The 13854-nt window shown below is 37.7% G+C and overlaps 1 long non-coding RNA gene across 1 annotated transcript; it reads right to left on the bottom strand.

Moving 5' to 3' along the window:
- Positions 1-7956: 7956 nt before the first annotated feature.
- LOC125804747 (uncharacterized) lies at positions 7957-9316 on the bottom strand. The gene is made up of 3 exons (XR_007440920.1): positions 9262-9316; positions 8413-8463; positions 7957-8257 (listed from the first exon to the last, which is right to left on the bottom strand). It is a non-coding gene; the product is annotated as an uncharacterized LOC125804747 (long non-coding RNA).
- Between the last annotated feature and the right edge of the window lie 4538 nt (positions 9317-13854).

Below are 13854 nucleotides of genomic sequence, written 5' to 3'. Positions count from 1 at the left end.
TAGGTGTTGCTAAGTGGTTGCTAGGCAGTTGCTATCATTTCTAAAGTGGTTGCTAAGTGGTTGCTAGGCAGTTGCTAACGTTTTCCTAGTGGTTGCTAAGTTGTTGCTAGGTGGTTGCTATGCAGTTGATAACGTTTTCTAGGTGGTTGCTAAGGTGTTGCTAAGTGGTTGCTAGGCAGTTGCTAACGTTTTCCTAGTGGTTGTTAAGGTGTTGCTAAGTGGTTGCTAGGCAGTTGCTATCGTTTCTAAAGTGGTTGCTAAGTGGTTGCTAGGCAGTTGCCAACGTTTTCCAGGTGGTTGCTAAGTGGTTGCTAAGCTGTTGCTAGGCAGTTTCTAATGTTTTCCTGGTGGTTGCTAAGGTGTTGCCAACTGGTTGCTAGGCAGTTGCTATAATTTCTAAAGTTGTTGCTAAGTGGTTGCTAGGAAGTTGCTAACGTATTCCAGGTGGTTACTAAGTGGTTGCTAGGCAGTTGCTAACGTTTTCCAGGTGGTTGCTAAGTTGTTGCTAAGTGGTTGCTAGGCAGTTGCCAATGTTTTCCAGGTGGTTGCTAAGTGGTTGCTAAGCTGTTGCTAGGCAGTTTCTAATGTTTTCCTGGTGGTTGCTAAGGTGTTGCTAACTGTTTGCTAGGCAGTTGCTATAATTTCTAAAGTGGTTGCTAAGTGGTTGCTAGGACGTTGCTAATGAAATCCAGGTGGTTACTATGTGGTTGCTAGGCAGTTGCTAACGTTTTCCAGGTGGTTGCTAAGGTGTTGCTAAGTGGTTGCTAGGCAGTTGCTAACGTTTTCCAGGTGGTTGCTAAGGTGTTTGCTAAGCAGTTAATAGGTGGTTGCTAAGCCCTGGCTGGGCTGCCGGGGTGTCCAAACTTTTGACTGATAGCTGCTCCATACAGCAGCTCCTCCATACACTCACAGTACTGGAGGAGCAGGGGAGAGAAGGGGTTCCGTGCGCAGAGCTGCTCGTGTGTGAGATGGAACTCTGGGCCCCCCATTCATTTCTATGGGGAAACTTCGTACGATAATTGTACGAAAACCGTACGACATATAATTTCGTGAAGCATATTTTCGGAAAGAACGCGATATGTTCTATAAACCAGCCGAATTTCGTCTTCGTATCTTGGAAAATTGTGACGTACACGAGCTTTCGAATTTCTCCCCATTCATTTTCAATGGGAAAAATTTCGTACATTTACGAAGTTTTTACGAAAACCGTACGATATATCGCTTCAAAAAGCACAAGCAACTTAAGTTGGCATAGGTTCTACGATCCCTGAAAATTTCGTGACTGTACCATAAAAGCTGTAGGAGGAGTAGCGTTGCAAAAAACATGGCGAGAATAATAATAATAATAATAAGAATAAGAAGATTACGAAGAACAATAAGTTGGCTTTTCCAAGCCAACTTAATAAGAAGATTACGAAGAACAGTAAGTTGGCTTTTCCAAGCCAACTTAATAAGAAGATTACGAAGAACAGTAAGTTGGCTTTTCCAAGCCAACTTAATAAACAGTACAATATGTACAATATAATTAATAAAAAAAGTATCTGGGAACTCTTAAGGTTGTATTTACAAATAATTGCACATTGCCTCTTAGTTGCACTGGGGTAAGGGAAAAATATATATTTACATTTTGTTACACTGAAAAAAAAAATTATCTAAGTGTGTAGCGTTTACGTGGTATAAGGTGTGTAGGTTTTATGATTTCAGTTAACAGCTGTGCTAAGCTCGTCAAGAGCTAATTACCTGAATTTCATCCGTCAGTCAATCAAAAAAAAAGAGAAGAATTTCAAGAACTTTGAAAATATCCTCAAGTGCAGTCACAACAAAAAGACCATCAAAACTTAATAAAGATGGTGAAACTGGCACTCATCAGGACTCATCAGGAGTATTTTTGTTTGTTTAACACTGTTTTTCAGTTACTACATGATTCCTTATGTGTTCCTTCATACTCTGATAGATCACTTCACTATTCGTTTACTATGTAGGAAAAAATAGCAGATAATAAAAGTATTGAATGAGAATGGGTCCAAATTTTTGATTGGAGATTGAATGTCTATTTCTTTGATTGGCATCTATAGGCCTCCTGTCAATCACAGGAAGAAGGGAGCGGGATCAGGAGGGCGGATTGGTCAGTGAGCCAGAAACAGGACACAGCTGTGGAGTTACGGGACAGGGGCCAGGACTCCAGCATCGCCCCTCGAATGCCAGGGCTGAGACTGGCACTGCCCAGCAGAAGAGAGAGGAGGGGGGCGGGGCCACCGGGACAGCGGGGGCACAACCTGTCAGACTGGCAGTGCCAACCCACTCATCCTTTTAGAGATAGCCATAACTGAAAGTGACTTTCATAAGTTCTACTCCGAGATCCGGCACTGCGCTGAAGTGTCTCACATATCTCCATTCATTACTCATCACTCTGTAGGAGGAAGTACACTGTAGATGCTAGAGTTTAACCCTTAAAACCCTACAGACGGATTTTACGTCCAAAATCTCACCTTGTGTTCTCAGCTTAATTACCCAGAAATCCCTTCACACATAAACATAATCCATATATGGTTAGAAAGGGCGGAGCTTACTCTTTCTAAAAATAGTGATCACATCCCAGTGCTGTAAAGCTAAATCTACAAGAAACCCATTGAGAAAAACACCTAAAAAAGTGAAAAATCTACTTCCCCAACCAACATTATTTACCTTTAGTGCTTCAAACATATTTATATGATGTTTCAAACCAAATAATATCAGTAAATAAAGACTCAAAAGTGTTCACAGAAAAAGAGAGAAACTACCTGCTTTACTCAAACTAAAGCTAGGTATGGTGTGCGCACTACTTTATATAGTTTTTATTTATAAAATAGTTATTTTGCAGTAAACATTTTTATTTATTTAGACTAAAAAAAAGTTTACATTTTTGTTTATATTTATGTTTTCTTTGTGTGTCCTTATGATCAAAATACTGAAAGGTATAGGCTGCTCTGAGTGTCAGGTTTTTAATACCTACATGTATCCTAGAGCCGTGATTATTGATTATCAAAAAAAAAAAACTCCGCCTGATTTCTGCATGTATTTTATCAAAGTAATAAATAATAATCCATGTAATTAACTCAAATCATCAATATTCTTATGCTATTTTAACTCAAACACTCATTTTAAACCATTTTTGAAAATATATCTTAGGTGTGAATATATTCAAAGTCTATTATATTTTCAAAAATATGTTAAAAAAAACAGGCCAAAACATGATAAGTTCCAGGAAAATACAACAATTCTGCTTCCTTTTAAGTTTAAATTATGTTTGTGAGCAGCCGTATGTCTTCTGGAGTAAAAGAGATCAGGGCATGTGTCTGTCTGATATAATTACTGTACTGAAAGAGGAACTGAAAACAAAAACGGAGAAAAAAACACACCAAAACAGCCTAGAGTTAAAGGGTTAAATAAAAATACTGTAAAAGTACCGGTTTTAAAACTACTTAAAGTATAAAGTAAAAGTAATGTAAGGAGAAATAAAGCAATAAAGCCATTAAGAACAAAAGCTTTAAAAGAATTACAGTCTCCAGGGCACCAGTATTAGCGGTGAGGCTAATGCACTACAATGAACCACAGTACAATTACATTACATTTTTGCAATTACAATAATACAATTATATACAACTGTATTGGTTGGGTGATATTCTATATATATGTGACATGTATGTAATGTATCTATAAAAGTATAGATACTAGGGTTTAGTAAAATACTTCTGTAGAAGTTGCAGAATCAATTCAAGCTTTTAACTCTAAGTAAAAGGGTTTAAAAAAGTACTGGTTTCAAAACCAACTAAAGTAAAGTATAGATAACCACCATTTCGTAACGTAACAAAGTATTTGTGCATAATTACTTGACATCTCTGACCAGAAACAATACATTATTATTAATATGCATATGCATTCAGAAAGTTTTAAGAGTTTAAAAATCAATTTTTGGGGGAATCAACCTTTTTTGGGTACAGTTTTCATGCATCTTGGCATCATGTTCTCCTCCACCAGTCTTACACACTGCTTTTGGATAACAACTTTATGCTAATCCTGTTGCAACGATTCAAGCAGTTCAGCTTGGTTTGATGGCTTGTGATCGTCCATCTTCCTCTTTCAATCTGTTAAAATCCAATAAACTAATTATATATATATATATATCCTATTGCGTACTGGAAACATTCACTTTTCAAATATCTAAAACCTGATCTAAAGGATCTGATCAGATCCTGAAAAGAGTCTAAAACTGATGAACTAACGGCGATGAAACTGAATTTCTCCTTTTTTCCCTCACTATGTGATTAAAGCTCTAGATTAGACAGATAGAGGTCGGGGGAGCAGGCCGCAGACGTCTGGCACGCGAGAATCGACAGGCTGTCGACAGTTTTAAAATGAGCGAGAGAGAAAGATGACGGGCTCTCAGAGGGGCTACAGAGACGCGAGTGTTGGCTGGAGACCGGGGGGCAGGTAATTCAGTAGCAGGAGTCCACGGGGAGTGCACGGGTTCTGATCATTTCCTCATCAGATCTTTGTTCCTCAGCGTCTGAAGTCTGAGAGAGAGTGATTGAGGCTATTTGTGCGTTTTGTATTATTTTAGGGGAAAGACAATAGAGCTGTTAATATTGACTCCGGAGTCTGAGGCGCCGCCGACGCAGAGTTCATCGACTATATCTAATTTGAGAACAAATCCCCGCTGTTTCGGCGTGACTGTGACGTTTCTGTCGCCGCTGCCGTTGCCGTCGCGGGGAGGCAGGAGGGGGTCTTCGCCTATCTGATTGCGACTGTAATTGCACGTGACAGAAAAACATCACCGAGTCATCCATCAGCTGGGATCCACGGGAGGTTTAACAGATTTTCATTTTCCCCGTTTTGCGAGACGCAGGGCTGGGGTGAGCTCCAGTCCAGGCTGTGGAAAATGAGTTTAATGGGAGATATCACCGACTCTGCGTGATGTAGTCGCATCCATCACGCCTGTGGACACACTTATTTCCTTCCTGCATCGTCCGGGACTGCGCTAGAATTGAGACGACTTTCTTCATCATCATCATCAGGTTCTGTACTGTACTCTTCATGAAGAAGTCACTGAGAGAAGTTCAATCTTCTCTCTGTTCTATATATCTACAGGGGTTGTACAATGAAACTAAAACACCTGTCATCATTTTAGTGTGGGATTTTAAGTTTCATGGCTAAATTGGAGCAGCCTGGTGTTCAATCTTCATCAATTGCACATTGCACCAGTAAGAGCAGAGTGTGAAGGTTCAATTAGCAGGGTAAGAGCACAGTTCTGCTCTAAATATTACAATGCACACAACATTATGGGGGACATACCAGAGTTCAAAAGAGGACAAATTGTTGGTGCACGTCTTGCTGGAGCATCTGTGACCAAGACAGCAAGTCTTTGTGATACATCAAGAGCCACAGTATCCAGGGTAATGTCAGCATACCACCAAGAAGGACCAACCACATCCAACAGGATTAACTGTGGACGCTGTAAGAGGAAGCTGTCTGAAAGGGATGTTCAAAGGGGTGCTAACCCGGATTGTATCCAAAAAGCATAAAACTAAACACTTAAAATAGATCACTCTGTGTGTAATACATCTGTATAATATATGAGTTTCAATTTTTTAACCGAATTACTGAAATAAGGTAACTTTTCAATGATTTCAATGAATTTTTTGAGATGCATTAGTGTACAGTACCTTATTATAATTTACTTAGTTGAGTAGTTGTTGCTTCTCATAATCTGGATTAGAACATTACTCAAATATTTACTATTCACTGTATACCTGTAACTCTACCTCTTCACTACTTTACTTTAACTGATGCTCTCAAACTTTACATTAAGAGACAAGAAATTCAAGTAATTAACTCTTGATGAGTTCAGCACAGCTGTTAACTGAAAGCGTAAATTCAAGGTGACTCTACCTCATAAAGCTGACTGAGAAAATCCAGCAGAGATGTGCAAAGATGTGCTGCTTATATAGAAGAATCTAAAATATAAAACAGTATTCTGGTTTGGTGGTTTAGGATAGACTTCGTATCTTGTTTTATTTTGGGCCTGGTCTTTAGGAAAACTCAAAAAAAACTAGGAAATAAAAAGAAATAAAATGTTCAAACTCCTTTTCCGCTACAGATTGACTTCCTTCTGTCACGTCTGCCACGTCTATGAATACATATGAATATGAATTACACAGATGTCAGTATACAAATAAATTACGCAGATGGCTTGAACTCAATCATACAGACAATTATTTATCTGACTGAAAAACGACATTGATGTAACATGATAAAAAAGGGTAAATCTGTATCGTAGATCAGTAATAGTGATTCACAGCCGTTCTACAGAGGATTTGTTATATTTGTGTTAAGCTTCACTTTACTTCACTTCAGATTTAGAGCATCTTTTATGGGGCATCTTTTGGGAGTGAATGCGTCGTACAGGCTGGAATGGAGGAGCTGAGAATAAAAAGATATTCTAATAAAAAGATAACAGAAGCATTCCAACCACTTCCGCCAATTTCTGGAAATTCATTTACCCGTTGGTGCCACGTTCAACTATGCCAGGAATTTGTGCAATGCTGATTTGCACGTCTTTAAGAAGCATTTTTAGGCCTCATGTTTCTGAATGGCTGTATTGAACGTTTGCATGTTCAATGAGATGCATTTTTGTATCACCTGTGCAGTGATGCAAGAAATGCGTTATTTAGTAACTAAGTTACTCAAATCTGGCCATTTTTTTTCGTGTTACAGTTTCCAATCCAGTAATCACATTATAGTTACTTATCCAAGTCACTATGTGTTACTCTTTTGTCATTTTCCCTCAGTACAAAGATATTATAGCTTTGAAATGTAAAAATTCTGTGAACAAAAACTAATCAAAACTAGGAAAATTAGATTCTAAAGACTTCACAAGAAACACTAATACAAAGGGGCTTAAATACACAAGGAGGATGCGGAACACCTGGGACCAGTAACAAGGGGGCGGGGTTACTAACAAGACAGGAAAACAGAGGGCAAAAGCACAATGAACCAAGACATTCTTTCTTGCATTTTTGTTGTTTTAGCACAGCCACTTGTTTTATTTTCGCAACATGACCAAGCAGGCTACAATAAATGCACAGTGCTTCGCTTTAACCCAGTTTCTGCTGGAAAAGAACCAAAGTTTGGGTTTTACCTCAGAACGAGTGGAAGAAAAAGTTTAGCTGGTTCTGGCTCACGGAGCTAAGGTGAAAACTAGCTCCCCTGAGCATCACGACCACGATCTAAAGACAGTACTCAGGATAAAGAGCACAGTCTTCGCTTTATTGCTGGAACTTTCAGCCACAACCACACTAGAATAAAAACAGGTTAGTGAGCAACAGGCTAAAACTAGCACTCGAGCTAAACAAACAAACACACACATACGGGTTTTTAAGTCTTATGAGGACTTTCCCTGCCAAACCAGTTGAAACGTGGTTTAAGGGGACCCACCTTTCCCTTTGCTGTAGAGAGTGCTGGTAAGATTAAAAATATACATTTTCTCTGCAGAATGCAGATATCACCTTAGTTCTTCTCTACACAAACTGGAACTCTTTATATTCCAACCTGACAAAATACTTGCATATGAAGACATGCTGATAATCTCCCGCCTATGGCTAGAAAGAGGTTTGCAAGGACATACCAGTTTTACCAGGACACTTGATTAACAATACACAAAAACTACAATTTCAATGTATTGTTGGGACAGCAATGATTTACTGGTACTTGAATACACACAAATATACACATGACTGCAGGTCCTTGTAAACAATGATATTGGGACATGTTCTACCTGCTTGTTTTCAACAGTAGCAGTTTAACATCAGAAACAAATCAGAAATAACATTTCTAGTTACTCTGCTGCAGGAAAAAAATAAATTACTATTTCCTTGATTATGAAAAGAAGTAAACAGATAAACATAAATGACATGTCCCTAAACAAACAAAAAAAAAAGTAAAAAAGAAGAACATGAACTCACATGTCCCTACACAAAATATCTTTAGCTTGACTGCATTTTTCTTTTATTGGTGATTCCTCGATTTCTAACAAAATCTCTTATATTTTGTGCTGTTCGACCGGCAAGCACAGGGTCTTCAGCATCCTTGCACTGCTGACATTCTGCCATGGTTGCCAGATTTCCCTTGGTTATGTGAGGCTTGAAATGCTTCATCACAGCCATCACCTCTTGCTTTGACCACAGCGTTCTTGTCCTCTTCCTGGGGTTTTTAGCACTTGCTGAAATATGATCATTGAATCAAAGAATTGTTTTAATGATAGTAGAAGAACTAAAGACTATTACGAAGGGAAAATAAAAAAAAACAGTACTACATCTCTACTTTAAGCACAGGAGAAACAAAGATCATTGTTAATATAACTCAAACAAAAAATACCATTAGACCCTCCAGCAGCACTGTTTGAATCCGTCTGGGTCTTCTGTATCTCTATAAAAACAAAAAATATATATAATTAAGTAGCTTTAAAAGGTTGCATTAAAAATGTGTTAACATGCACTTCAATTACAAATACAGCAGAACATCAGTTTGTCAGTAATCCAATTAAAATGTTTACATACACTTGAGTAATCAGATAACGGGGAAACATGCACAGGTCAAAAATCTGATTTTTTGTTGTGTTAACCAGCCAATAACCTCACAGGGTAAAAACAAAATTTAGAGAATACTTCAGTTAAAGGGACACTATGTAGGATTTTCTTGATTATTCATATATATATATATATATATATATATATATATATATATATATATATATATATATATATATATATATATATATATATATAACTTCAAAACCACTGTTCCACTCCATTGAGGTGTAATATGCAGAAACAATCCCTCTCATGTCTGATCTGATCTCCACTGTGTTGAAACAAGACTATGTTAATTATTGCCGGGGCTCTCAGAACGTACATAGCCTTGTTTTAACACAGTGCAACCCAGATCAGTCATGAGAGGAATGTTATTCTGCCTATTACACCTCAATGAAGTGGAACAGTGACTTTGAAGTTGTAAATTTACTTCTTAAAAAATGATGAATAATTAAGAAAATCCTACACAGTGTCCCTTTAATTGAAAAATACAAAGCTAAAATTTTAAAATGTCTTAATCTAAATACTTTCCCTTTATTCTAATCTTTTAAATACAGTACTGCCTTTATCTACTTCAAGCACAGTAAACAAAAAAAAGTTGCTAATATGTTTCAGTCAAACAAAAAACACCCACCAGCAATGCTGCTTGCATCTGGCTGGGTCTTCTGTGTCTCTAAAAAAACAGAACATTAAATTATAATATAACATTATCTGGAGACTGCCATATAAAATGTTTACTTGCACTTTATAATAATAATACAATTACTGCAGAACGGTATGTTCTACTAATGTTCTGAACATTAGAGCTGCTGAAATGGTTTTGCACCCTCCTCCTAACTTGTCTTACCACAACTCTATCACAGAGCTCTTTAAAAAGCAACTTTCTAACCATGGTGTGACCATGCACTACTAGCAGTGAACTGATCCAGGAACAGCTGGTTTTATTCTGATTTTCAGGGTATAATAATAATGTGGGTATAAAGGATTTCAATAGGGTAATAATACTTTCTATAGACACTTCTGTAGAGACTTCTGTAGAGACTGGTTTTTATCTAGGGGTTTCAGAGTAAATGGGACTGAATACCTGCACATACAGTGGTATGAAAAAGTTTGGGCACCCCTGATCATTTTCATGATTTTCCTTTATAAATCATTGGTTGTTCAGATCAGCAATTTTAGTTAAATATATTATATAGCAGACAAATACAGTCATATTTGAGAAGTGAAATGAAGTTTATAAGATTTACAGAAAGTGTGCAATAATTATTTATAAAAAATGAGTCAGGTGCATAAATTTGGGCACCCTTGTCGTTTTATTGATTTTAATACCTTTAGCACTAATTATTGGAAAACAAAATTTGTTTTGAAAAATCTGCTAAACATGTTATAATAAAAAGATGAATAAAATTATACCGGTTCCATCTCTATAACAGGAGGCAGGGCAGGCACTATGACACTGTTAGAAGCTTCTTGTGCAGGAACAGCCTAACAGTGTCAGAAACAATATTTTACATTGTCATCATTGCTTGGTATCAATTCTATGTAGTTCTTTGTTGTTAATAAAATGAAATGTTGTAATAAAATAATGAACAAAACTGTTCAGGACATGCACTATAGCTTGTGAAACAGAAGTCCCTCGAGACCACACTTTTGTCATATGCTACACACACAGGCTGATATAAATATTCACTGAAAAATATCTGCAGAGATATCTGCAGAGCCCCTGTAAAGCATAGTGACCTTATAAAACAGGTCTGGCCACACACACACCCAGTAACACACAAACTCCCAGTAAACAATCCAGTCCTAGTAAGTACTTAAGTCCTCATGTAGAATGTTTCTGTCACACATGTTGATACACACAGACACTAACTGTGACTGCAAATCTGATGCATGTCCTTGTTGAACACACTGTACTCACAAGACAGGTCTAAGACATACACAGCTTAAATACACAGACTAGCTAAATTCAGTTAAAATGGGTGCCAGTTATTCTAAATAAATTATGTTCACACTTCCCAACGTACCTCAGATATTGTGTTGGACGTCTGCTCTTGGGGATGCAGTTGGTCTCTTTCATTGACTATCTGAAAATATAATTACAGGCAAACAATTCTATTAATAGAAACCAAGCACCAACATATTCTCTTGGTGTTCTTATTAGACATTATTCCTCCAACACATACTAAAGCTGAACACAACCAGAAGTACATGCATTGGTTAAATCATTTATTTAAATGGGTAATATAGGTGGTATTATATGATAAACGCTGGTTTATACTTGATGCATCACTACAGTTGCTACCATATGATTGGCTAAAATTATTTCAAACAAAGAGACACACCCCCACACAAATTAGCTGCATATACAGTCATGGCGGAAAGTGTTGGCACCTCAAATTATTTCTCCCAGAAAATGATTGCAATTACACATGTTTTGTTATACATATGTTTATTTGCTTTGTGTGTATTGGAACAACACAAAAAACAGAGGGAGAAAATGTGAATTCGACCTAATTTTACACAAAACTCCAAAAATGGGCCAGACAAAATTGTTGGCACCCTTTCAAACTTGAGGGTAAATAACTTTGCTTCAAGCATGTGATGCTCATTCAAACTCACCTGTGATAAGTAACAGGTGTGGGCAATTTAAAAATCACACCTGAAACCAGATAAAAAGGAGAGAAGTTCTCAATCTTTGCATTGTGTGTCTGTGTGTATCACACTAAGCATGGAGAACAGAAAGAGGAAAAGAGAACTGTCTGAGGACTTGAGAACCAAAATATCAACAATCTCAAGGTTACAAGTCCATCTCCAGAGATCTTGATGATCCTTTGTCCACGGTGCGCAACATAATCAAGAAGTTTACAACCCATGTCACTGTATCTAATCTCCCTGGACATGGATGGAGGAGAAAAATTGATGAAAGGTTGCAACGCAGGATAGTCCAGATGGTGGATAAGCAGCCCCAATCAAGTTCCAAAGAAATTCAAGCTATACTGCAGGCTCAGGGTGCATCAGTGTCAGCTCGAACTACCGGTTGAATTTGAATGAAATGAAACGCTATGTCAGGGGACCCAAGAGGACCCCACTGCTGACACAGGGACATAAAAAATCTAGACTGCAGTTTGCCAAAATGTACGTAAGCCAAAATCATTCTGGGAAAACCTCTTGTGGACAGATGAGAATAAGCTAGAGCTGTTTGGAAAAGCAACTCATTCTACTATTTGCCGAAAACAGAAAGAAAAGAACACAGTATCTACAGTCAAATATGGTGGTGGTACAAAGCTGTTTTGGGGTTGTTTTGCTGCCTCTGGAACTGGGTGCCTTGACTGTGTGCAATGCATCATGAAATCTGAAGATTACCAAAGGATTTTGGGTCACAATGTAGGGCCCAGTGTCAGAAAGCTGGGTTTGCGTCCTAGGTAAATGGGTCTTCCAACAGGACAATGACCCCAAACATACCCCAAAAACCCAGAAATGGATGCAAACAAAGTGCTGGAGAGTTCTAAAGTGGCCAGCAATGAGTCCGGATCTAAATCCCATTGAACACCTTTGAAGAGATCTTAAAATTGCTGTTGGGAGAAGACACCCTTCAAATATGAGAGACTTGGAGCAGTTTGCAAAAGAAGAGTGGTCCAAAATTCCAGTTGAGAGGTGTAAGAAGCTTGTTGATGGTTATAGGAAGTGATTGATTTCAGTTATGTTTTCCAAAGGGTGTGCAACCAAATAGTAATTTGAGGGTGCCAACAATTTTGTCCGGCCCATTTTTGGTGTTTTGTGTGAAATTATGTCAAATTTGCCTTTTCTTCCTCTGTTTTTTGTGTTGTTCCAATACACACTAAGGAAATAAAAATGTGTATAACAAAACACGTGTAATTGCAATAATTTTCTGGGATAAATACTTCATTTTCTGGGAAAAATTCAGGGGCGCCAACACTTTCGGTCATGACTGTATATATGGCTGTATATATGGCTGTATATCAGTGTCATAACATGATATCATAATATAGTTATCATGACATGCCTACAGGGCCCAAACATCAAGAATTACAGGCACCTTACACATACTCACAGCACATTGTCTTTAACTTACCTCTTCTCCTTTACTTAGAGCCTGTAAATTTTGCGGCTGAGACTGTTGCTGGTCCTTCTTGGCCAGGATTGGGCTGGTTGTGACCAGATTTGTTCTCTCAGTAATGTTCTAAAAAAAAGTAGCATATGTAAAATTGTATTTATACCCATGGTCTGTTGACAGAATCTGCTAAACATGTTATAATAAAAAGATTTATATTTATAAAATTATACCGGTTCCATCTCTATAACAGGAGGCAGGGCAGGCACTATGACACTGTTAGAAGCTTCTTGTGCAGGAACAGCCTAACAGTGTCAGAAACAATATTTTACATTGCCATCATTGCTTGGTATCAATTCTATGTAGTTCTTTGTTGTTAATAAAATGAAATGTTGTAATAAAATAATGAACAAAACTGTTCAGGACATGCACTATAGCTTGTGAAACAGAAGTCCCTCGAGACCACACTTTTGTCATATGCTACACACACAGGCTGATATAAATATTCACTGAAAAATATCTGCAGAGATATCTGCAGAGCCCCTGTAAAGCATAGTGACCTTATAAAACAGGTCTGGCCACACACACACCCAGTAACACACAAACTCCCAGTAAACAATGCAGTCCTAGTAAGTACTTAAGTCCTCATGTAGAATGTTTCTGTCACACATGTTGATACACACAGACACTAACTGTGACTGCAAATCTGATGCATGTCCTTGTTGAACACACTGTACTCACAAGACAGGTCTAAGACATACACAGCTTAAATACACAGACTAGCTAAATTCAGTTAAAATGGGTGCCAGTTATTCTAAATAAATTATGTTCACACTTCCCAACGTACCTCAGATATTGTGTTGGACGTCTGTTCTTGGGGATGCAGTTGGTGTCTTTCATTGACTATCTGAAAATGTAAGTATTCAGGCTTCAGATAAAAACAAAATCAATCAGAGCAAAATGCAATTATTACATTACATCTAAATTTTTTAACTTTTCAATGTACATTATTCTGAAAATACCTTGCATCTCCATGGCCACTCAGAGTCACCGTAATTGTATGTAATCTCTTCTCCAGGATTTATGCTTCTTGTTGCAAATAAACACAGATGGGGTTTCCCCCTTGTTGTGATTGTTCTCATTTTGCTGTTT

This window comes from Astyanax mexicanus, chromosome 10 (genome assembly GCF_023375975.1).
Source record: "Astyanax mexicanus isolate ESR-SI-001 chromosome 10, AstMex3_surface, whole genome shotgun sequence".
In the NCBI taxonomy this organism is placed as follows: domain Eukaryota; kingdom Metazoa; phylum Chordata; class Actinopteri; order Characiformes; family Acestrorhamphidae; genus Astyanax; species Astyanax mexicanus.
The sequence above is the reverse complement of the archived record's forward strand: the minus strand, read 5'-3'. Positions and strand labels throughout refer to the sequence as shown.